The 23,809-nt window shown below is 50.1% G+C and overlaps 1 protein-coding gene across 3 annotated transcripts in view; it reads right to left on the minus strand.

The window, feature by feature from the left end:
* The window catches only part of OGT (O-linked N-acetylglucosamine (GlcNAc) transferase), an 810,702-nt gene that overhangs the window by 470,755 nt on the left and 316,138 nt on the right, over window positions 1–23,809 (minus strand). The window lies entirely within an intron of this gene.

Below are 23,809 nucleotides of genomic sequence, written 5' to 3' on the forward strand. Positions count from 1 at the left end.
GATGCTAAGCTCGGAGTCCACGCTCCGTGAGCAGTCTGATGGGATAGGTGAGCCCCCCCATCCTGTAAGGGATGCGTCTGTGGTTAGAGTGGCTTCCACTGCGGGTGTGGCAAAAGTTTTCCCTAATAACAGGTTTTCTTTTGTCCACCACCGTAGCGAGAGAACCAAGGCCTGCGAGACCACCACTAGATCGTCCCATTGTCCGCTGGCCTGACACCACTGGCTGTTGAGCCACTCTTGCATTGGGCGCATGCGCAGGCACGCGTGAGGTACCAAATAAATACATGACGCCATCATTCCTAGCAAGCGCATTGCTTTGCGTACCGTCACCTCTCGACCTGCCACATAATGGGGGATCTGAAACAGCATGTTTTGGACCCTCTCGTTGGAGGGGAAGACAAGGCCGTCCTTTGTTCGAATTAGAGCCCCTAGGAATTGTTTGATTTGGCTGGGGTCTAAGCTGGACTTCTTTTCGTTGATGGAGAAGCCCAGTTGGAACAAAAGGTCTACGGTCTTTTGGGTATTGGAGAAGCATGTTTCGTAAGAATCCCCTGTTATGAGCCAGTCGTCGAGGTAAGGGTATACCGGGATGGATAACCTGCGCAGGTGGGCCGCTGCCACTGCCAGTACCTTCGTGAATACCCTTGGTGCAGATGCTATCCCGAAGGTTAGTACTCTGAACTGGTAGTGTTTGTTCTCTATCTTGAACCTGAGGTATTTTCTGTGCGCTGGCAACATTAAAATATGAAAGTATGCATCTTTCATGTTCAGTGTTGTCATGTAATCTCCCTGTGATAACAGTGGGATTACTTCCTGCAAGGTCACCATACAAAACTTTTGGGGTTTGACAAACTTGTTCGCTGGGCGCAGATCTAATACAGGGCGCATGGTTAAGTCCTTTTTGGGTACAAGGAAGTACATTGAACAAATACCTTCTGTTACCTGAGATAGGGGGACAGCCTCTATAGCTTCTTTTTTCAGTAGCTCTTCTACTTCTTGTAGAAAATGGTGAGGTGTTCCGGTGTCATGCGTCGGTTCCGTGGGGGTCTGTACTTCGGGGAACCGTTGAATTCGATGCAGTATCCGTGGGCTATGGTGGATAATACCCAGCGGTCTGACGATATTCCCTCCCATGCTGAAAGGAACGATGTTAGCCGGCCCCCGACCGGTGATGCATGGGAGGGGACCCGAATCTTCGGGTCATTTGTTGGTATTGGGCGTGGAACCTTTGGGGCTGGAGCCGCATCCTCTTCCCCTGCCACAGTGTTGGCCTCTTTGACTGAATTGGGTGTTGTTACCCTGGTTAGAGGGCCAGTTGGTAGCAGAGTAAAATTGCTGTTGGTTTTGCTGCTGGCGTTGGCCACGAAAGGAGCGTCTATTGCCATAGCCGCGTTGGTTAGGGGGCCTAGAAATTTGGTCAAGAGTTTTGATGATATCAAACTCTTCGCATGTTCTAGGGCCTCGTCAACTGCTTTCCCAAACAGATGTGTTTCTTCTATGGGCTTATTTATCAGGGAAGCCTGGGTTTCCGGCTTAAATCCCGAATTGCGCAGCCAGACATGGCGTTTGAAAAGTGTTCCCTGAACCAGGGAACGGCCAGCCGTCTCTGCGGCATCTAAGGAGTTCTTTACGATGCCCTGGTTTACAAGAGTTCCCTCTGAGATTGTAGCTAACAGGCGTGAACGCAGGGGTTCTGGTGCGTCCTCTGCTTCACTGCGCAGCTTGCTCCACTGTGCATCTGCGTAGCTAGCTAGTAGGGAATTGTTATTTGCAATCCTAGTTGAAAAGGCGGCGGACGTCGTGATTCTCTTCCCAAGTGCGTAGAGCTTTTTGCCCTCTTTGTCAGGTGGTGCCTCACTAGTGGATAGTGGTACCCCTGCTCTTTTCCTTGTATTAGTAACTACGAGGGAGTCCGGAATAGAATGGCCTCTGATGTACAAAGGGTCAGAGGGCGAAGGGCTGAAGAGCTTTTCTATCCGAGGGTTGACCCCTCTGACTAAGGCAGGATTGGAAAGGGAAGGAGTTATTCTTCTCTTTATAGAAGCCAGGAGCGGAATAGACTGACTAACAGGGGCTTTTTCTTTAATAACTTTCTCTACAAAGTCTATGTCAGGAAGAGTCTCCCCTGTGTCTATTTCAAAATGTGCTGCTGCCTTGCGCAATAGTGCATTAAGTGAAGGTTGGTCATCTATGGGAGAGGTGTTTCCAATAGGTGAATCCTTGGGAGGAGAAGGGTGAAAGACATCAGGGTCTGAGTGCACTGATGGGGATTGCCAAGGCTGCGAGGTAGCTGTATCTTCTTCGAAAGCTCCTGCACTAGTGTAAGGATCTTCTTCAAACCCCTCTTCCTCATGTTCTTCCTCTCCACCCAAGCACCCATCATCCTCCTGGAGGTATTGCTCCTCTTCCGTGAGGTCATATACGTCTGTAGAAGGGGGAAACAGCCTAGGAATTTTGACCCTAGGGTCATCCTGGGGCCATTCTCTTAGTCGTGTGGGTGGGTTTTGGTTTCCCAAAAACCTTTCCATTTTCTCCATACAAGAATGGAGTCTTTCAAGGGTCTCATGGGGGACCCCTGAATAGTCTAGAGGGGGGAAATCGGTGTTTTCACCTTCAAAACGCTTAGAACGCTCCCACAACGTCGAAGAAAGGTTTGTGTCGCCATCTGAAAAGCCCTCCGGTAGTTCCGAAGTGCCCTTAGATGAAAGGGGCACTTCCTGGCTACTCTTCTGCTTTTTCGGCGTTGCTATAGCTTTTTGTGCGGTATTCGACGTTTGTTTCGTCGTCCGCTTACGTGTGTCTTTCGGAAACAATTCTCGCCAGGCTCTCGACAACGAGTTTGTCAGTAGAGGACTCTGGTGTCGGCGTTGCCTGCGTTACGCGTTGTTCCTCGACGGCCGCTCTATGGAGCGTTACGTCGGATGATTTTGGAGTAGCGCCCGTGTTTGATGAAAGCTCAATCGCTGGTCGCGGCTGCGTTTGCGGGTGGGGCTTGAGACCCTTACGGTCTGAGGTAGACGCCGGAGTGCCCTGCGTCCCCTTCGGCGCTGATGGATCCTTCGTCTTCGACGAAGAAGAGCCGTGAGTTGTGTGCTTAGGCCTATGGGGTCTGTGTGCGTCCTTGTCGCCGGGGTGTTCATCCCCATGAGTAGGGCGTGAGCCGAGCCCGTCGGGGCCGGGGATGGACGTCGAGGAGCGTAAGCGCTCCTTCTGGGGGTTAATGACTTCCGTAACGGACGTCGAGTTATCACCCTCCTCGTCACTTTCTGTAACAGCGGCGGCGCGTGAGGAAACTGACTTCGACATAGCGTAGTCCGCCCACCTCTTAACTTTGCGTTCTTTAAGAGTTCTTGGTTTCAAGAGCTTACAGGCCGCGCAGCTGTCCTCCTTATGATCGAGGGGCAAGCAACGATTACAGAGCTTGTGTTTCTCCTTCCAAGTGTATTTGCCCCTACAGCGTGGGCAAAACTTAAAAGGTGTCCTCTCCATAGCTGAGGCAATAGTAACTGGTGATAACAACCCCAAGGGAAAGATAGGGGAGAAAGAAAGACATTCTCAAAGAGAAGATAAAAGTTCGAACCCCCACTCTCCCTACTGTATGTTGGCCGGCGAGGCCAGGCCACGTGTTCGGCAGCGCCGAAGGATCTCCTCTGTCTCTTCCCCTCTGTCGAAAACTTGCTCGGCGGAGAAACAGCTTCACAGCTAACGTCGAGGGGAGGGATTTTTAACAATATAATAAGTATAATTAAGGACCGAGGTCCATAGTAAGTATTTGCAATGTCTCTCTAGGAGCTCTGCGTAAGGCGACCAGAAGCTGGGCGGAAAAAAACAATCAGAGGGACCTCGACGCGTGAGGGATTATGGGTACAACGCACGTCACTATAGGGATAGTGTAACAGACACGCCTTGTCGACGTCCCCTTTTCGACTACGAAAAACAAAATGCAATACTCCGCAGTGACCACTGGATGTCGGACCTATGCACAGCATGTGATTCTAAGCAGATTAACAAACATCAGAAACAACGTTATTGTGTTTGAAAACGCTCGGAGGAGCCTGAGAAACTCGGAAAGAAAAACCACAGCGTTTTCAAACACAATACCGTTGCATTTGTTTGCGGTCGCTTCAAAAGCGACCGCAAACATAAATACAACGTTTTTAAAGCTGCAGTTTTATTTCTAATTTTTCCAGGCTCCTCAAGCCCGTAAAACTTAGGAAAAAAAAACGCAGCTAGTGCTTATTTTTAAAAAAAAATAAATGGCACTTACCGAGATTAAGCTGCAGCTTTCCTGCTCTGGTCTCCGGTCCCCATCCTCTGCGTACAGCACCAATGAAGGAAAAGCCACCCAGCGGTAGCTTTTGTTTAGTACAGCTGGCTGGCTTTTCCTTCATTAGTGCCGCAAAAGCAAAAGCCAGCACAGGCGGGCATCCATTTCACAAAATGGATGCGCCCATGTGCTTGCTTTTGCGAATTTTGAGCTTGAATAGCTCAAAATTTTACATAGGAAGTTTAAAAAGTGCTAGTATTTTTTTTGTAATGTTGCCTATCTATTTTTTAATTTTTAGCTGGACTACCCCTTTAAGCCAGGCTTGCCTTCTTAACACTACGCCGTTATTGATTTGTTTAAAACCAGCCTCCGCCAGGTCGACAGCGGTATTTATGGAATGATTGGAAGCCTCTTCCCCTTCACATACTAGCAGCATGGCGGACTTCCTGTGTTCCTCTGGCAGATGGTCCAAGATAGGAGCCAAACGATGCCACATCTCTCGATCATACCGCGCCATAATGGCCAGGGAGTTGGCTGCTTTTACTGTAGTCGCACCGACTGACAATACCTTCTTTCCAAACGCATCTTGTCTCCTGGCATCCTGTCCGGCGGGGTCGTGCATTTTTGTTGCGACCTCGCTTTTCTGGCAGCAGCAACAGACACCACCGAATCCGGCGAAGGTTGAGACGTCAAGCACTTGGGAGTTGACTCCGGAGCCTTGAATTGCTTTTCTAACCGTCCTTTTATCGCCGGTTCTGAGAAAGGATGACGCATGGTCCTCAACCCCTCTTGCCAGACATGTTCCAAAATGGGGATAGCAAACATCGATTTTCTTCTCTTGCCCATATGATCGAAGAGAAAACAATCTTTCTTTACTTCTTCCGGTGCAAGGCTAAACTCCACACACGCTTTTACCATCATTGCATGGAAGGCACCGATGTCATCCGATGGAGATGGTTGTGCCGGGCTCTTTGGAGCTTCCATTTCCGCATCCGACTCCCATGTCGGGTCCCTTGAGGGGGATAATGAGACGTCTGAAAGAGACTCTTTACGTTCTGACTCCGACAGTTCTCCCTCCTCCGAGTGTGAGCGAGAACGATCCTCCTCAACCGGGCAAGTTGTAGGCATTCTGGTCATCGCGCGAGGAGCCGGGCCTGGATCGGCGACGACCAGCATAGCCTGCAGTACCGTCGGGACACTAGTGTGAGGCAACTGCGTGTCCAAACGCTGCAACAGCTTCTGTAACGTGTTCAACACCTCCAGGGACAATACTGTCTGGGGATTCAGCAAGGAAGGGGCGGCTGGGATGCCACTCGGGAGCTCCACCGAACTGGTCGCACGTAACCCCAGATCTGTTGGCTGTACGATCGGACCACGGTCATCCTCCGCCGACGAGATGGAGAGGGCTGCTTCTGGTTGCAACAAGGCCTCAGGCAAGATCGGGTCGAAAACCTCCGGTACGATTTCTATGGCTCCTTTCTCCTGCAAAGTTTCTACTTCTTGCAGAAGAATGCGAAGATGGTAGGGTGTCAGTCGTCTTGCTCGTGGAGGTCTCTATACAGTACCTGTGCGCCACAGTCTTTAGCATCCATTGGTCTGTAGTTATCTACTCCCATACCTGAAGAAACTGTTAGCTGGGAGGGGACCCAAATCTTCAGAGTCATTTTGAGCGGAGACCGGGGAGTCTCTAGGGGTAGAGATCCGGCCTCTTCCTTTGCCACGGCGTTGACCCCTTTGGGGATACAGGGTGGTGTATCCACTATTTCCCTGTGTAGAATTCCAATTGTTTCCCGATGAGTATTGTTGCTGAGGGAAGCGTTGGCCACGAAAAAGCAGTTTGGATCCAGATCCTCTTCTCGTAGAGGGTCTCTAATCTGGTCCATTGTTTTTAAAGGGGTCATGCTCCTTTTTTGTGGTTTCGAGGGACTCATCTACCACTTTCCCAAACAGGTGGATTCTTCCACGGGTTTGTTCATTAGTGACGATTGCGTCTCTGGCTTAAATCAGGAGTTCCGCAGCCAAGCATGTCTTTTTAGGGGTGTGCCCTGAGCCAGGGATCGACCAGCCATTTCTGCGGAATCCAAAGTATTTTTAAGAATGCTCTGGTTCACCTGTCTGCCCTCAGAGACAGTGGAGAGGAGAAGAGTGTGTAGGGGTTCGGGAACCTATTGTATGCCTTCCTGCAGTGAAGCCCACTGGACATCAGCGTAGCTGGCCAACAAGGTATTGTTGGCAATGCGCGTTGAGAACGCTTTTTCCAAGGCCGTTAAGTCTTTTACCTTCCTTATCAGGGGGTGCCTCGCTGGTTGACAAAGGGACCCCTGCCCGCTTTCGTGTAGTAGTCACCACCAGGGAATCTGGAGTGGAATGACCTCTGATTATAAAGCGGGTCTGATGGAGAAGGGTGAAAGAGTTTTTCTAGTCGCGGTTTCACATCTCTTGTGAGAGCAGGTGTTGATAAGGATGGAGCCAGACATTTCTTAATTGAATTAAGGAGGGGAATGGCCTGGCTGGCCGGTGGTTTTTCCTTAAGGATATCTTCGACGAAGTCTGCTTCGGGGACTGCCTCATCCATAGCAATCTTAAAATAAATCAGCTTCTTTACGTAAGCTTCTGTTAAAAGTCAATTGGTCATCCACTGGCGATGGTTGTTGCCTAGTGGGAGTGGACTGGGGAGAGCCCAGGGACAGGGCATTAGGGTCTTGATGATCTAGGAAATTGCAATGGTTGGGGGTCACCCCCATCTGGGCTTTCTTCCCAGCCCTATATGGGCTCATGCATGTCCTCAGGAGTGATGAATTCTTCATCCTGGGTATCAGCATGAATTGTCATCCTCTGTTAAATTGTAATTGTATATATCCTCTTCTAAAGAGGGGTCAACAAGTCTTGGAAACTTAGTCTTGGGGTCTATAGGGCTCTCATCCCTTGGTCTCCTTGGTGTGGGTTGTTCTGAACGGGAAACAAACCTGTCCAGCCTTTCCATGCAGTTTTCAAATTTTTCTCTAGTCCAAACAGAGGACCTAGAGTGGTCTAGAGGTGGAAAAATGTCTTGATCGATTTCATCCTTCGAAAAGCATCAAGATTTTTGTCTCATCGTCGAGAACAGTCCTTCGCCCTCAGAGAGCTCATCGGTGGGGAGGTACGTAGCTTCAGCCTGCGAGGGGGCCTTTTTCGCCAGTGTTGGGGCCTTGTCCTTAACGGTTTCCTTTTTCGGCAGTGCCAGGGTCTTGTCTTCTGCGACCGCCTTTTTCGGCGGAACCAGAACCTTATCGTCATCGGATGCCATCTTGCGATGCGTCTCAGCAGAACCTGATATATTGGGGGTAGCTCCCTTTGTTTTCGACTGCCCGGTCGCTAGGCGCAATTGAGGTTGCGGGGAGTGCTGCCGAACCCAACGGTCGGCGGGTGCCGCCGGGGTTTCCGGTGTACCCAATAGCGCTGAAGTTTTCTTCGGCCTGGCCGAAGACTGACTTGGGGATGTGTGCTTTGTCCTGTGTACATGTTAGTCTATGTCGCCGGGGTGTGACTTCCCCATAGCAGTGCCTATCGGGCCCGGGGAGAGACAATGCGGTACGCGAGTGTTCCATCGAAAGGTCAACAACCTCCGGTTCGGAAGTATGCTCGTCACTCTCGCCGTCATATTCGGTGGCTGCGGCAGCAGGAGAAAATTCAGCCTTTGACATACCCTAGGCTGCCCACCGCTTGACTCTACACTCCTTTAATGTCTTAAGACGAAGGAGCTTACAAGCCGCGCATTCTTCCTTCTTGTGATTGAGCGGTAAGCACCGGTTACAGCGTCTGTGCCTGTCTTTCCAAGGGAATTTGGAAAGGCAAAACCTAAATGGAGTCCTCCCCATAGCTGAGGATGGTTCAAGTGACGAAGACCAAAAGGGAAAGGACGGAAAGGGAAAGGCATTCTCAATCTGTATAGAAATGTCCACCCCGACCTCACTCTCCGGCGGAAGGCCCAGTCACGTGGTCGGCAGCGCCGACTGGATCACCATCCATCGAGTTCTTCAAGGTCTTCAGGGGAGGTCTGTAACAGCCGCCGAAACAAGGAACGGATAGGGTAATATGGATATTTTATATAATGATTCGACCAAAGGTTGATGGGACAATAAGCAAAGTCTTTGACGAGCTCCGTATCAAGACCGACCAGTATGCTGGGCGGAAAAAAAAAAATCTGATGGACCTCGACGTGCGAGGGATTTTGGGTACACTACACGTCACGTAGGGATAGTGTTACAGGCACAGCCATGTCGAGGTCCCCTTTCTATTCTCAAAAGACAAGATGCAATACTACGAGGTTACCACTGGACGTCGGACCATATGCACAGCATTAGGGATGTAACGGTATACCGTTAAAGATATTGTGAACCACTTAATTCAACAATAATCACCATCACATTATTTATACCGGTATACCGTTTATACCGTTAAGTCTGATTTGGAAAGGCTGCAGTAAGCAAGTGTTGCGCAGTCATGTTCTTGCACTGTTGGATGTGCCATCTGCCAAGTTATTTCAGTTGGAGCAGTTTTTAATGCCATTCCATAAATCACACGTGCCTGACACAAAATCAGTATGTTAGCAATAGGAAAAATAAATACAGTGCCAAGAAGGAAAAGGGTTTACTTTGGGTTGGCGGCTTTGAGGTTTATATATTTATTATGGATAATGTTTGCTAAACATATGACAATGGGGGATTTCCCTGGTTCGATCATTGAATTACATATAATAAGTCACACTGCGAAATTCCCTCATCTCTGTGGGTATTCCCTACTGCCATACCAAAGGGTAAGATGTCCGTGACTACTGAACACCTTTTGGCCTGCAAGTAGACTAAAGGCTGTAACGTAAAGAGAGCGTGCGCGTGTGTATGCGCACAGCGTATACTACCATCAGCCTCCATTGATCTGTGGCATGCAGGTTATAAAGATGGCAACATGTTCATCTTCATCAGTAGCCAGTGGGAGAGCTAAACTAATAAATGACCACTTAAGAAAAGCTATTCAGTTTGCTTTGCCAGTCGCAGCATGCCCCCCCCCCCCTCCTCCTCCTCTCCACACGTGTTTGGGCGAAGCAAGGGGTGGCATTTCAGTGGAAAGTATGTTGAAAAGCCCAATTCTGGCAATGGGTGCCTGGTTTTGTTTGTGATAAATCTGAATGTATGACCTTTTAGAAAAGGTTTGTTAAGATTGGTTAACTTCACCTGCTATACCGCGATAACCATGATATACCGTCATTTGGCAAGAAGGTTATCGTACCGTCATAAAACTAATACCGTGATACCCCTACACAGCATGTGATTCTAAGCAGATTAACAAACATCAGAAAGTTTAGTATAAGCATTGTAAAGCGTGGGGGAGACGCATGAGCCCAGGGGAACTCCTATGGGGACCGCTATGGGATTAGCAGCCTCATGTCCTACGCAGGGCGTACCTCTGATCTGTACCCCTCCCCGGAAGGTTTTTAAGGCTGGCAAACACTCATCTCTCGCTCTGCTTTCAAACACTCCTGACATCTGCCACCTCCTTGAACTAGACCTTGATGTCCTTGGTCTTACTGAGACATGGTTCACGGCCTGCTCTGTCACAAACTTCTACACTCTCCTCTCTGATGGCTACAAGATCCTCTCCGCACCCAGATCGCCCTCTGTCCAGTGGGGGGGGACGGCGGGGGGCAAGCCCTGATCTTTCCTGAGTGGATTCCTGCCTCCATCATTCCCACTCACAACTACTCCTCTTTTGAATGCCTTGCCTGTAGGATCTCGCTCTCCTACCCATTCTCTTACTGTGGCCATCATCTACCGGCCTCCTGGTCAAATCACCTAATTTCTCTGAGCAGGCGGACCTCTCCTCCCTCCTGGCCTCTACCACTCAACTCCTCCTCGGTGACCTCAATATCCATTTAGACTCTCCTTGTTCCTCCGCTGTACTCTTCCGTGACCTCTGCAACTCTCCCTGTCCATCCTCTCCTCCCAGGCTCTTTGCAATGCCCTTGCCCCTCACTATCTCAAAAACCCAGGACTACCTGTCCACCCTCTCCTCCACCAACCCTCCTCTACCCTCTCCTTCCGTGCGTGCTGACCCTCCTTCAGCCACACCCTCATCCTCCTTCTCGTCCTTTCCTCTTTTCTCCCATGATGAGGTCGCTAGACAAGTCCGATCTAGGATAGCCTTGTCAAAATAGGTTCATCCTGTCCTCTAAAACCATCAAGGACCACACTGACACCCTCGCTCCGGCCCTTGGCAATTTCTGCTACCACTCCTTTGCCTCAGGACCCTTCCCCTCTGAAGCACTCCCTTGTGCATCCTCTTAAGAAACCCACAGCTGATCCTTCTTGTTCTGCTCATTATCGCCCAATTTCCATTACTCCCTTTCTGGGCAAACTCCTGATAAAGCTTGCCGCCTCCTGCTTAACCTTCATTCCGATTCTGTTGGCTGTCTCCATGACAACCAGTCTGGCTTCAGAGCTGTCAGAAGCACAGCAACTGATCACCTGAACATCCGTGAAGATCTGCTCTCTTCCCTTGACTCTTAACATACTTTGTCCTCATCCTACTCTATCTCTCTTCTGCCTTTGACACAGTCAACCATACCCATCCTGCTCAACCGTCTCCGTGATAAACTGGGTATCACTGATCAGGCTCTGGCCTGGCTGACCTCTTTCCTCTCTGATTGACCCTCCCAGGTCCAAGTGAGGTCCTTCCTATCTCCATCTCCCACTCTACGTGTAGTGTTCCCCAAGGATCTAACCTCTCGCCCTGGCTTTTCAACCAATACCTGGCAACTCTCGCCCACTGCATTGCCAGCTCAAATTTCCAGTGCTACGCTGACAACGCTCAACTCATTTTCAGGCTGCCCTCGGCCACCTCCTCTCCCATCTCAGATTGCCCAACTGCCATTCAAGATTGGTGTGCCGCCAATGATCTTTGTCTGAATGCCAGCAAGACGGAGATCCTCATGAGCACACCTTCACCATTCTTTTCCCTCTCTCTCTGGTCGGCCTCCCTTTGCCCTCCTCGTACCCCATCCTGCGAGGCTAAGAACCTCAGGGTCATCTTTGACTCCACACTTTCCTTCTCCGCCCACTTTTCTGATGTCTCTAAAAAGTCAAACTTCCTACTGCACCTTCTCGTTCCCCAGAAGCAAACTGTCTCCCAAGCTCTGGTTCTCTCTAAGTTGGACTATTGTAACAGACTCTAAATCTACCTGCCTCAACTCTCCGCCCTCTGCAACTAATCCAGCAGAGGACTGCGAGACTTGGCCTCAAGCCCTGGGATCGTATCTCTCCAGCTCCGAAATCTCTTCATTGGCTCCCAGTGGATGCAAGGATTACATTTAAAACCATCTGCAATGTCCACAAGACTTTCCGGTGCCTGGGTCCAAAATACCTTCCGCTATCTCTCCGCAAATACCTCCCCCTCTCAAGCTCTTCGCTCCTCAACCTCCAACTCCCTCAGGGTCAGTTGTTTTTCAAAGAAACGACCTGGGGGTAGATCTCGGTCTTCGGCTGGGGCCTACCTCTGGAACAGCCTCCCTGCCACTCTGAAACTTGAGAACCATCTCCGGTTCAGGAAGCACCTCAAGACCTTCCTCTTTGCTTCTGCGTTTGTTCCCCCTATCCCCTGCTATGTTCTCCTTGCACCGAGCTCCTGGCAACCCTCAGTCCTCAGGTGCCCAGGTACCTGCTCCTCCTGCCAGCCTCCCGAAGCCTCCAGGCCACCCCTTGCACTGGAGTCAATATCTGTACCCATACAGCCACCCACCCTTTTCTTGTACATATCAGACCTACCCTGTCTGCTGCCTTAAACCCAGCACTTGCCACTTGCTGGCTGTACTACCACTGTTAGTTATTTATTATTATTATTTATCTGTTTCTCCTTTGCTCCGCACTTTCCACTTCTTCCCCCTTCCATGCACTTTTCCCCTCCCCCATGCACTTGCACGTTCTCAATGCCACTGGGCCTAGTAATGTAGTTTTGTTCTCCCCTGTTCCCCTCCCTTGCCATGCTCTGAAACACTTGTATAAGAGCGTGATAGAAATAAAATATCAATTCAATAAATCCCATTTATTTGTAAAGCGCACTAGCAGCCCACGGGCATCGAGGCACTGTTGCACGAGATTGTCTTATTTACACACAGTTGTCTTAGTTACATGGGGATACATGGCCACCATAACTTGGTGAAACCCCAAACCATCATCGATTGTAAAAAAAACCTGCAAGTCCTGATCATACTCACGCTAGAGCCATGAGTAAACACCCTAATCAAGAAAAGCTTCCTTCTCCTGTGAGCGGCTAAAAAGATCCTACCATTCCGGTCATTCACCAACAAAACATCTACTATCATCGCTCTCATGTCCAGATTAGTCTAAGCCAATAGCTTATATCTAGGCATGCCTGAACGACTTCTAAAAAATACTCCAACGCATACAAAATGCGGAAGCCAGACTGCTCCTTAAATTACCTCGAAGAGAACACATCACACCAGCGCTGAAAACGCTACACTGGCTACCCATCAAACAGCAAATCAAGTTTAAATAAATGTGCATAATGCACAGGGCAATCCACGACCAAGGCGCAGAGTTCCTTAGAAGAAAAATAAACTTACACCACACAAGGCCAACTCAGATCCAGTAGCGACATATGTTTGGAACCCAACCATACATCAAATGAAAACTCGGAGGATCCTCATTCTCTCACCAAAAACCTGGAACGTACTACCAAAGAACATACGGAACACAAGTGATCACCTACAATTCAGGAAACTCCTGAAATCCTGGTTTTTCCCCCCCGTTAACTAGACACAATGCCCATAGGGGCATACACAGCGGAACTATGCTGAGAGAGGAAACCTATTCCCTACCTAAGCCTCCGTTCCTTAATAAAAAGGGATATACAGATCTACAACACATCCACTTATCAATTGAAAGCGAGATCACCTAGAATCCTAGCAAACGACTTCAGATCAATCGGGAAGAAAGGCAAGGATAACCTAGCAAGAACATCTTGGCCCAAAGTGTAATCACAGGCAGCAATGGACCAGCGACAAGTAAATAGAAAGGAGCGGGGGAATGATAATAACACGCCATTATCCAAGTAGGGGATAATGCTCGCCCAACCGGGTGTACTAAGCGCAAATAACTTGGCTGGGAACCAGCCACGCCATCGTGTTAGAAACTGCAGTCAGGAAAGGAAAGACAAAGAAGGAACAAGTTACTTATGTGTAACTTTTGTTCTCCAGCATGGGTCTGGCATTGATTCACATGCTCATACCTGTCGTCAGGCTGGGAATCCACAGTAAAGAAAAGAAAATCTGTTTCCTTTCTGAACTGTTTTTCTACTAACAACCAATCACTGGTCTTTGGGTCATACTGCCCCCAGCCAAAGACAGCCCCCTATGCAAGCCCCTCCTCTGGCAGCCATCTTCAGATTTGGTAGCACGTAAAGTGGCAGTAGGACCAAGAGAAGAGTGCAAAGGCGTAGGCGGGAGGGTTCGCATGTGAATCCATGCCAGACCCATGCTGGAGAACAACAGTTATAAGTAACTTGTTCCATCTCCAGCATGGGGTCTGGCATGGATTCAAATGCTCATGAATAAATACATAGCAGTACACACATGCACAACCATGGGAGGTGGCAAGGCTCAACATTAAGCATCTCTTACCTCCTCACTAGGCTCACCTTCAAGCCAACAGGTTGCACAGCAAAGCTTAGCCAACCAGGACTCCTCCCTGGAATCCCGGTCGACGCAGTAGAATTTCGTGAAGGTGTGCGTCGACCTCCACATAGCAGCCCTGCAGATGTCCAGCAGGGGCACACCAGACAGGAACGCCATAGTTGCAGCGATCGCTCTGGTCAAATGGGCTCTCGGACGGCCAGGCAACAGTCGGTTTACCAACCGGTGACAATGGGTGGTGCAACCGGAGAGCCACCTGGAAACGGAAGCCTTGGAGAGGGGCCTTCCCTTGGTTCAAAGGGCCAAATTTCACAAACAGCTGTGATGTCTTCAGAAAACACTGTGCGGTCCACGTATAACTTCATCGTTCTACCACATCCAGCGAGTGCAAAGTCCTCTCACCCGGCGACAGGAAGAAAACCAGTAACACCAAGGGCTCGTTGAGATGGAAGTCTGACGGCACCTTGGGCATGAAGGAGGGGTGCATCCTCAGCACCACCCTCGTCTCGTGGAATGTCAAGTACAGTGGTTTACAAGATGGGGCCTGAATCTCTCCCACTCGTCGTGTGGAGGTGATGGCCATAAGAAACACTGTCTTCCAGGATAAAAACTTCAGCGGCGCCGAATGCATAGGCTTGAACAAGGGACCCATGAGCCTAGCCAGCAGCACATCGAGCTCCCACACCGGGGCCAGGGCCTTCACCGGCAGGAACGAGCAAAAAAGTCCTTTCATTAATTCCTTGACCAAGCGGTGTGACCGGAACGACTGCCCCAGAGTTCTGGTGTAGCAGGGGATAGCCGCCAGATGACCCTTGATGGAAGCATGGGCCAACCCTGCCTTGGCCAGCGACCGTAAATACGGCAGTACCTGCAGGGCGTAATCCCTTGAGGGTCGCGTTTCTGTGCACAACAGCAGATGGCAAACCTCTTCCTCTTATGGCCGTAGCATTTCAGTGTAGACAAACCCTCGCCTTGGTAAGCACTTCCTTGCAGTCCGCCAGGAGATCGTATCCACCAAACTCAAGTGCTGCAGGAGCCAGGCCGGCAAGTTCAGCGACCCTGGGTCATGGTGCAGAATCACGCCTCCTTCCCTGGCGAGAAGATCTGCGTCTGCCGGAAGCATGACTGGAGGGGACGCTGATATGTCCAGAAGGTCCGTGTACCATATCTGCCTCATCCACGCTTGTGCGACGAGGATCGTCTGAGTTGATTGATGAGTCACAGAAGCAACAGCAACGGGGGAAACGCAGAGGAGCAGGCCGTCCCAGGGGCAGGAGAATGCATCCGCCCAAGCCCGGCTTGGGAAACCTGCTGGCGAACCTCCGGCACATGGTGTTCGTCGCAAACAGATCGATCTGGGGATTGCCCCATCGTCGGAATAGAAGATCCACTTGGTCCCGCCGAAGCTCCCACTGGTGGGACGAGGGCAGTTTCCTGCTGAGTCGGCCACGGTGTTCTTCACTCCAGCCAGATAACATGGGACAAGGAACATCTCGTTAGCAACGGCCCATCGACTTTGTAGAGCGCCGGGGATCTGGTGCCCCCCTGCTTCCGGAAGTAAAACATTGTGGTGGTGTTGTCTGTGAAAATCTGCACCACCTTGCCCTTGAGGGACGGAAGGAAAGACTTGAGGGCCCAAAATACGGCCCGTAGCTCCAGAACGACACTGTGTTGAGTCGGGATCACAGAAACAGCGCATCCTGCGATGAGTCAAGCAGGACTTTGCATAGTTCACTGAGAACCCCAGGTCTGTCAAGTAGGCGAGCGGTCTTCGCCATGTGGCCGACAGCAATGTCCTCTGAACTGGCGCGGACGAGCAAGTCGTCCAGATAAGGGTAGACGTGGATCCCCCGCAACTGCGCCGCCACTGGCGCCAGGCACTTGGTGAAAACCGTTGGCGCCGACTTCAATCCGAAGGAAAGGGCTTTGAACTGGCAGTGCTTTCCTTGAATCACGAAGCGCAGAAACTTGAGGTTCCCCCTTGTGAATGGGGATGTGGAAGTACGCATCCTCCAAGTCCAGAGACGACAGGAAGTCCCCTTTGTTCAGCTGTTCAAGCACGTGCTGAAGCGTGACCATCAGGAATTTCTGGTACTTTATGTATTTGTTTAGTCGACGGAGATGAAGATGCGTCTCCAGCCTCCGGTCTTCTTTTTCACGAGGAAGTATCTTTAGTACACTCCTGAGCCCCGGAGCCTCTTGGAACGAGCTCTATCGCGCCTTTTGTTTAACATGGCCCGCACCTCCAGCAGCAGCGGAGGGACGTAGTACTCCTGATAGGCCACCGGTGGTATTCAGGGACACTTCCGTTGAAATTTTAGTGTGTGTCCGTGGGCGAGAGCACCCAACAGTTGGTGGAGATTGTCTAACACACGCTGACGAAGTTCACCAGCCAGCCTCCAACCGGGGTGCATGGGTGGGAGCCCGCTGCCATGGTCTGTTCAATCCTGCTTGGACGAAGGGCCGCCTTGGGGACCTTGGCGAAGAAGACGTCCTCCTCTGAAGGTCTTGGGACGGGCCCCGTTGGTTTCCTGGGCCGAAGAGCGGGAGAGTTGGCGGTAACTAGATGAGCCCCCACCGCCACCCTTGTAGGAGTTTTGGGACTTGCCACCTGAGGACCGAAAGGACGGCCTCCACTGAAGAGTGGCCAAAGCCTGCGCCGTCTCCGTATCCGTCTTTACGGCTTGTAGGGACTCATCTAAAGCCTTCCCGAACAAATTGTCCCAGTCGAAGGGCATATCCAACACCTTCGACTGAACATCCCAATGAGAGTTGGTGGCCTTGAGCCAGAACCGAAGGCAAATGATGTAGCCCATTTGCAGAATCCTGCAGATTTTCTAGCGCTTCCGACCTCTTGTCGTCGGGGAGGAAGTCCAGGATGGGGGTAATCTTAAACCACAGTTCCCGGTCGAAGTGTGTGACGAAGGTGTTTGCAGCCTTGATGGTCATCGCTGCAGAATAGATGACCCGTCGTCTCATGGCATCTAACTCCTTGCCCTCGCTGTCCGGAGGAGTAGAGGCTGCCGAGGGGGGGGAATAGGAGATCGGCATCTGCTTCTCTGGGGTTTTCTCTATGGGAAGGGACGCCCTCGTTTTAGGGGTTGCGCCGAGCGAAGCCGTCTCGGTGGCCTCTGCAAGCGCCGCTGCCACCCCTTCAATGGAAGGCTGGGCCTGCACCGGATGCACCTGGCCCTTCACAGCCAGGGCCAGTGCCTTGTCGTGCTTGGCCTTCTATTTAGGGGGAGGGTCTGACCCCCGATCCCCCTTGGCCTTCTCTGGCAGGACAGACTTAAGTCTTCTCCTGGAGCTTGGCCAGATGATCTGACTTCTGTTTGGCAGAGTGCTGACTCGTGACGGAGTCAGGAAACTTCGATCGCACCCTGGCCGCCGAGGAGCCTGTCACAACGGTGCTCCCGGTGGCAGTGGACTCATGGTGCTTAGCCTATTGTTGGACGCCCGCGGGAGGGGCACCCTCAAAGGTCTTAGAATCCCGCTCGGTCTTCTTTGAGCTGGGAGAGGCATGCTGCTGGGTCCCACCCAGAGCAGGGGCCTTGGCCTGTAGCCACTCGTTCAGTCTCGTGCCGATCCTTCTTCGTGCGAGGGGCTATCTCCTGGTAAAACGCACAATCCTCCTTGTGCATCGGGAACAGGCTGTAAAGGCACTCTGAATGCTTGTCGTCCGAGAAGACATGCCACAAGCCGCAGCTGCAACACATCCTGAACAGGGGAGCTGAATCCTTTTCCTGCGACATGGTCCATGCAGCGTAGGCCGGAGAATCTTCTGGAAGCCTCCATGAAAAAACTTGGCGAAATGCAATCCAAAAAACAGGTCCCCGTTAATCGGAAGGTTGATCGATGGAGCACAAGGCCCGATTGACCGAAAAATAGAGTAATGCTCTTCCACAAAAGCACAAAACCCAGTAAAAGCTCGAGAGCTAAACACGAGGACTCCCAACAATTGAACGTGTGTTAAAAATCTGAAGATGGCTGCCAGAGGAGGGGCATAGGTAGAAGGCAGTCATTGGCTGGGGGCAGTATGACCCAGAGCTCAGTGATTGGTTGTTGGGAGAAAGACAGTTCAAGAATGAAACAGATTTTCCCTTTACGGAGGATTCCCAGCCCGACGACGAGGAATATTCATGAACATGTGAATACATGCCAGATCCCATGCTGGAGAAGTAATGTTGCAAGCGGCATACTTTAACAGAGTTGGTTTGTTACGTGGTTTCATAACCGAGGATCACTGCAAGACTGACCTGGTCAACTACCCTGGAAATACTAACTATATTCAAACAGTATATATAACCTAGTTTTACTCACCAAGAAATTAGGTGTTACTCACTGGAGTGACTATCATACTCATAGTGTAGTTTCCTCCATCCTGCATGGCCGTCCCTCGCGAGGGGCGGGAACAAAACCTCTTTTCCACCAGAAAAAAAAAGTCCACTTTAAATTTACTGGCGCTCAAGAGCACTGGCTCCCATAAGCCCGCCCACCAGCGCCACACTGCAGTCCCCTTTTGACGAGTCGGCTGTATTAGAGTCTAACAACCTTAATGGTATAATTATAAGGGGGAATGGATGGTGGGACGTATGGAGGAAAGAGGACTATGGACTATGGACTAGGAGTATTAGTCACTCTGGTGAGTATGTCCTGCATAACTTACCTTAATAGCATTTCTGATGATTGTATTTGCTTAGATTCACATGCTGCGCATATAGTCCGACATCTAGTGGTGACCGCAGTGTATTGCATCTCGTCTTTCGAGAATCGAAAGGGGACGTCAACATGGGCGTGCCTGTAACAGTATCCGGGATGTGTAGTGTATCCAAAATCACTAACGCGTCGAGGTCCCTCCGATAGTAATAAGGCTCCCTCACAGCAGAAAAAATACTATCGTGCGTGAGTACAGAAAAGAGAAAAGTAGTAAGACGCCCATGTTCCTTCCATCCGAGCGGGGAGGAAGGGTGGGCACATGTGAATCTAAGCAGATACAATGATCAGAAATGCTATTAGGGTAAGTAATGCATGTCTTCTGATGCTTGGTAATCTGCTTACTCGAATGCTGTGCATAGATTAGCGAGCAGTACCCGGAGTTGGAGGTGGGATGTGAGAAGGAACAGTAGTGAAGGGATGTCTTCGTACTGCTTGTCCCACCTGAGAATCAGACCTAGAGTGAGTGTCTAGGCAATAGTGTTTTGTAAAGGTGTGTACAGAACTCCAGGTTGCCGCTTTGCAAATGGACTCTAGGGGAACATTTGCAATGAATGCTATGAAAGCCCCAGTGCCTGGACTAGAGTGTGCTCTAGGCTCGAAAGGCAGCCCTCTCTTAGCAAGAGAGTAGCAGAGTGTGATGCATTTAGCAATCCACCTTGAGGTGGCTGATTTAGAGGCAGGATCCCCTTCTTTACCAGCTACCACTGAAAGGAAAAACGGGTTCGTCTTTGAGTGGTTTAGTTCTTTCCAGGTAATACATGACTGCCCTGCGCACAACTAGTGTGTGTGCAAGCTTCTTTCCGCCACATTAGTGGGGTTCTGGAAGAAAGTTGGCAGGGCTATAGACTGGTTCACATGGAACTTGGAAATAAATTTCGGTGCAAATCTAGGGTGAGTGCACAGAACCATCTTATCTCTGAACTATAACAAAAGGGTCTAGAACTGAAAGGGCCTGTAGTTCACAGACTCTCCTTATTTAAGTGATTGCCACTAGGAAGGCGGTCTTGTAGGTAAGAGCTTTGAGACTTGCTTTATGCATAGGCTCAAAAGGAGACCCCATAAGTCTTGTCAATACCACATTTAGGTCCCATCCGGGAGATGGGTTAGAAATGGGGTTGGGGGGGCTCCTTTTATCCCCTCCTATGAAAGCCTTATTAACTAGTATTTTCCACCACAACACCTTTTGTTGGGACGTAGTATAGGCTGAGAGTGCAGCTAAGTGAACCTTTAGAGTCGGGTACAACACTATGGGTAGGTGTGCAGCCAATGGAATTGATGCTCTTGGAATTACAACAGATGACAAAGCTCTTCCATTTACTGGAATAGCAATATCGAGTATTCGTTTTTCTTGCCTCCCTAAGTATCTCCATGCATTTGAGGAAGTTGGAGGGGCCCAAACTCTATGACCTCAGGAGCCAGGCCGCTAAGTTCAGAGTTTGCGGGCATGGAGTGTTTCCCCCCTTGTCCTGAGATAACATGTTGTATGAGCAAGGCTGTTTCACTGGCAGAGCGACATCTCCATCAGATAAGAGAACCAGGGTTGGCGGACCCACATCAGGGCCACCAATATCATGGTGACTGGTTCCTGGAGCATCTTGCGCACAATCCTGTTGAGCAGTGGTGGGGGTGGGGGGGGGGGGGTGTTCTGGATCGGTTCTGGGGGTACCTGGAGGCGTAATCTTGGCATTGTGCGCTCTCCAGAGTTGTGAGCAAGTCGATCTCTGGGAAGCCCCATTTCTGGGAAGCCCCATTCTGAGAAGATTGAGTTCCCCTGGAACGTGCTGGGACAACAGGAACATCTTGCGTTTGAGAGCACATTTCCAAATGTTCTGGGACAGTTTGGATAGCCCTGGAAAGTGAGTGCCCCCCCTTGCTTGTTCAGGTAGTACATGGCCGTGGAGTTGTCTGTGAGGATCAAGACTTCCCTTGCAACTGTCTGAAAGGCCTTCTGTGCTTTGAAAACAGCCAAGAGCTCCAACAGATTTATGTGGTTGGACACCACTGCAGGCGAACAAACGCTGTGCGCGGTCTACTGAAGCAGGTGAACCCGCCCACCCTGTGAGAGATGCGTCCGTCGTGAGAGTGGCTTCTACTGCTGGGGTGGTGAAAGACTTTCCCTCGAACACCACTGCAGAGAGAGAACGAGGGCTGCCGAGACAACCACTAGATCGTCCCGTTGTCCGCTGGCCTGACTCCACTGGCTGTTGAGCCACTCTTGCATGGGACATGTGCAAACGTGCGTGAGGAACCAAGTAAATGCAGGACGCCATCATCCCTAACAGTCGCATGGCTTTGCGTACCGTCACCTCTGGACTGGCTACATACTGAGTGATCTGAAACAGCATGCTTTTAACTCTTGTTGGAGGGGAAGACGAGATAGTCTGTCTGAATTAGAGCTCCCAGAAACTGCTCGACAGGAATGTAGGCCGAATTTTTTCTCGTTTATGGAGATTCCCATACCGAATAAGTGGTCTAGCGTCCTTTGGGTATTCGACAGGCATGTTTCGTAGGAGTCCCCTGTTAGGAGCCCATCGTCGAGTTAAGGATAAACTGGAATGGATTGCCTGCACAGATGAGCTGCTGCATGCAACTGCCAGTACCTTTGTAAATACCCTTGGGGCTGAGGCAATGCCGAAGGAAAATACTTTGAAGTGATTGCGTTTGTCCTCTATCATGAAACTTAGATATTTTCTGTGTGCCGGCAACATTGAAATATGAAAGTATGCATCTATCATGTCCAATGTTGCCATGTAATCCCTGTGTTAGCAGAGGAATTACTTCTTGCAGTGTGACCATACAAAACTTCTGGGGTTTGACAAATTTGTTCGCTGGGTGCTAGTCTAGCACAGAGCGCATGGGGAGATCCTTTTTGGGTACAAGTAAGAACACTGAATAAATACCCTTGTTAACCTGTAGAAGAGGGACAACTTCGATAGTGCCCTTTTCCTGCAGGATCTAGACCTCTTGCAGCAGGATCCTCAGGTGTTCTGGAGTCAGGCGTCTTCATCTCGGTGGTCTGCATTGAGGTGGTCAGTTTAACTCTATGCAGTACCCGTGGGCGACTGTCTTGAGCACCCACTGGTCTGATGTAATCCCCCACCCATGCTTGCAGGAATATTAAACGTATGGGAGAGGACCTGGATCTGGAAGTCATTTTTGACTGCAGGCCGGGGAGCCTTTGAGGGTGGACTTCCGCCCCCTGCCCTTTCCACGACGCGGTCCTCTAGGTGGATACGTGGTGGTGGAGGTAGATCCCTGACCTGAGGACCGATTGTTTCCAGAGTTGTACTGGTTGTGAGGGGAGCGAAAGTAGGATTGCCCACAAAGGAACGAGAACCTACACCGCTGCTGAAAAGTCATCTGGTTTAAGCTTTTCAGAGTCTTGCGTGCTGGAGGGGTTACTTAGTATCCCCCTTTGTCTACCTTCTCATTAGAGCTGAGCTGCGAATGACCTGCATAAAAGGCGAGGTCTTTTGCAAAGAAGGCAGAGTCTACCACTGGACGAAGGAACCGAAGAAGAAACTGGAAGAGAAGCTTGCTGCACCCTCCTGGATCGTTGGTTTGCCCGGTCAAGCCCTGATGCAGTGCTGAAGCTCCAATTTTTGTATCGACTAGATAAGCGCGGAAAGGACAACTCCCCTTGGGTTGGTGGGACTACCAACTGACCCCAGGACGAACTTGCCTGGAACCCCTCTCTCTGCTGGCTGTAAATCTTTGCTGCTGCAGAAACCGAATGCCAGGGGACAGGAACACCAGGACGAGTGCAACGCCTTCAAGCCAGACCCGAGCTCCAGGAAGATGCTCCGGACCTCCTCGAAGCCTGGGCCACCTCAACAGAGTATTGGACTGCAGAAGCAAGGAAATTCCACAAGGTGTCCAAGAACCGCAGTGGTGATTTTTGAGAGCAACTAAAACTGCGAAGTGCCGCTGATCTGGAGTGTGCCCATTGTTGCTGCAGACCTTCAAACCGTGGTGCAGGAGTCCCCAGACGTCCTCCCTCTTTCCCCCACGACTGAGGCCCAGGAACAACAGGATCTGCAGGACAACAACAGGAATAGAAGCCAGCTGGAACCTTTTCCTCAGACTCAAGGCACTGTGAAACCAGGGGTACCGACCTCTTGTTGTATGTAGCTTGCTTGCTCTCACTGGAGACATGCATTGGTTGCCCTTTGCAGAGTTTCTTGCAACTTTGCGCTTCACAAGCCTCCCAGCTTGGGGCCCAACAGTGATTTCTTTTTACAACAAAACTCTTAAACATTGTGCACAACTTTTGTGCTCTTCTTCATTGGCAGTCCGGGCTCCCTGAAGACTCTTCTTACCTCCGACATTGTGTTGATCGGTCCCTCCAAAAAGTCATGCATACCTTCCCTGTATAGCTGGGAAAGGGTTGACCTATATTTCATTGGGGGATTGAAAAGTGCTTACCTGTTTGAGAAACTCGTTAACCTTTGTTTCCTTCCCAAACCTTTTTTCAGTATTCCCATTTAAGTGTGAAAAGTGATATATTAATGTCCACAATGTCCCAACTATTGTCGTCACCTCAGGGTGTAGTAATATCTGTGTGCCATGCCAAAAGGGCATAAGGGTATCTGCTTACTTTATCGAACTGAAGGAGTGTATTTTGAAGTGTATTTAAGTGTTGCATATTGCTCCCTTCTAAAGAAGGCTTATTTTAAAACTTAATTATTTTAGCCAAGAAACCTAGAATACAAGTGTTATTTGAATACCTGTCACTGTGAATCTATGTTACAACCCTACAGCTCAAATTGATCCCTCTTGAGATAAGCCTGGCTGCTCAGTCACTCTACCAACTTGTGTAGTCCAGGACTATACCTAAGGTTGGGTGTTGGGGAAAATTCTCATGAATGTGCCAATTCCCTTCACCTTAGAGACCCCATGCAATTTTGCTGGACGTTGAGGGCTTGATTTTTTTTACCTGGAAAGTGTGTGAGCCTTTTTTCGCACTCATGTATTTTGATGTATGTTTTACTCTTGTGTTCTTTGATTATGGAGTTTTAAGATAACTCCATAGGCATCTTTTCATGTGTGTTACACAGCACCCTCAATGCAGTGACACAGGGATGTCTTTAGACTTCCCAAAGGTTTAAATACCTTCTCTGTGATAAACTGCTGTTTCCCAGAGA

Source organism: Ambystoma mexicanum, chromosome 5p, assembly GCF_040938575.1.
Source record: "Ambystoma mexicanum isolate Mex_15411 chromosome 5p, UKY_AmexF1_1, whole genome shotgun sequence".
Lineage (NCBI taxonomy): Eukaryota > Metazoa > Chordata > Amphibia > Caudata > Ambystomatidae > Ambystoma > Ambystoma mexicanum.